Source organism: Gadus chalcogrammus, chromosome 3 (assembly GCF_026213295.1).
Source record: "Gadus chalcogrammus isolate NIFS_2021 chromosome 3, NIFS_Gcha_1.0, whole genome shotgun sequence".
Taxonomy (NCBI): Eukaryota; Metazoa; Chordata; class Actinopteri; order Gadiformes; family Gadidae; genus Gadus; species Gadus chalcogrammus.
In genome coordinates, this window is record NC_079414.1 from 8,682,327 (window position 1) to 8,684,826 (window position 2,500).

Here is a 2,500-nt window from a genome sequence, read left to right on the forward strand (position 1 = left end):
AACGCAAGCCTTAGTGATTGATTGATCAGTGTTTCCACGTATATTTCTCCAGGTCGTCGTGAGCGATGGAGCCGGTCGTTAGGGCCGTAACCGGTGGTTAGGGCGGTCTCCAGGTGTCCCCGGGATGACGGAACCCCTCATTAGGGTTCAGAGGGGCAGCTGGCCAGGAGGGGACACAGGGACATCAAACAGGCCACAGCTGCAGAGAGGGGAGGGGGTGGGTGGGGAGGAGGAGGGGGGGGGATGGAAAGTAGAGAAGACGACAAAGGCAGTGGAGGGAGAAAGAGAGGGGAGTAAAAGGGGAGAGTTCAGGGCATGTCTTCAGGAAGAGCATTATATATCAACCCAGACTCCTATCTCCTTATCTTCGCTATGCGTTGGTGGTTCGGGTTCACACGTAAACGCACAAACACACACACACACACACACACACACACACACACACACACACACACACACACACACACACACAAACATTTATGCATATATGTTTTATTTCTAGCTAACCACATGCTGGGGTTACGTGCAGGTTGATTTAATATCAGATACATTCCTTTATATGTGAAGCTGTCGAACTGTTATTCCATAAATAATAAATACATTTTTAAGCATTGCAGTCTCCATTACTTGTATTATTCTTTCAATAACACTTTGTTTTCTAGCATTTTAACTTGTAAGTGGACCCGGCATGAGAAAACAGCCATTGTTTTACAATATGTCCAATATAGTGTTACAATTTGTTGAAAATATTATGCAATAGGCAGAAAAGTATGACTTCATACAGATTTGGGCCTGGGGGGGCCTTTACAGATGTGATGTTTTAAATTCTCCAAACAGGGCCACATTCTATATGCTTTGTGTGTGCTGTTGTGCCGGCATGTGTAAGAAAGTGTGTGCTTATTCAAAGTGTTGCTGTTTCTCTTTGACCATCACCCCGGCCATCCTATCCGTGTAGCCTACACACATGGCAGCCATTAGGTTGGGAAAAACATTCATTCTTGTGTGTGTGTGTGTGTGTGTGTGTGTGTGTGTGTGTGTGTGTGTGTGTGTGTGTGTGTGTGTGTGTGTGTGTGTGTGTGTGTGTGTGTGTGTGTGTGTGTGTGTGTGTGCATGTGTGTTTGTGTGTTTGTTTGTTTGTTTGTGTGTGTGTGTGTGTGTGTGTGCACATAAAGAACCTTAATTTGAGTTATCTTTCAGTGTTCCTATCATGGAGTCCCACCAGGTCATTCGTCATCCCACGCACTACGTCATTGTCAGTTAATGGATCTGCCATTTACTATTGGTAGAGCTATATCCACGGACCTGTTCACACACGTGTCAAACACATATTCATAAATACATGTGCGTTCACACGGACACTAAAACCCCCGCCAAATGTTCATATATATCATCTTATTCATGATTGTGCACATGCACGCACGCACACACACACGCACGCACGCACACACACACACACACACACACACACACACACACACACACACACACACACACACACACACACACACACACACACACACACGCACACACACATCACAGAGAATTCCATGATAATTCATTGGATGAATGGTCTCTGAAATTCCAACAAACTCGCGAGCAGCTGCGCCATGGATCAACTGGACATCTGACAAAATACATTAAAAAAGTTGTCTTCAAAGTAATTTCATTCGACGCGGACAATGTGCAGAACTGATAAGCTCGGCCATGCATTCATCCTTTACCCTATAGTCGTTGCCTTGTACCTTACATAGGACTAAAGCGAAGGACTTGATCCAGAGTGGAAATACTTGTGTTTCCTGATACACCTCTTCCTCTCGTTCCCCTCCTCGCTGAGGACCAGTGGAAACATCCAGCGCCAGCTCTACTAACATTGCGTACTTACGGTGCTTGAGATCAGGAATCTCTGCCCAGAAATGAAACAGCCAGGCAGGGTGAATATATTGCATCCATATGTTGTTTAAAGCTCTTTAAATCATTTATGTCGATCCAAATATTACTGTTTGCGCTCTCGGAGAAAGCAGGGGAGGGGGGGGGGGGGGGGAAGTGTACATCGTGTATAGGCCAAGAATCCCAGCCAGTGGATTTATAGTCAACTCTAATCAATCAGGTATATGACCGCTGTGGAGAGGGGAACCCAGTCATTAGGTACCGGGCATCTGCCCTGGTGAAGTGACTCACAGCTGGGAGAGAGAATTCCCAAACGCAGAATTTTGGTTTTGCGCACGCTCACGGAAATATAATGAAGGGACAGAGTTGTTCTGATCACGATCTGAACAGCAAAGGAATGATCATCGATCACGATCATTGCATTTGGTGTATCTGTTGCAGGCGGGTCCTTTTCAGTCCTCTCTGGGTTGAATAAACGCAAGGCTGTGGCTGGCACCATATGCATGTGTGTGTTCTAGACGAGGCTGGGCACGCTGGGCATGAGGGTGTATGAAAACCCAGGGACCTCTATCCTAAGGGACAACCTGTTAGAAGTGCAAGCAGCGCTGTGAAA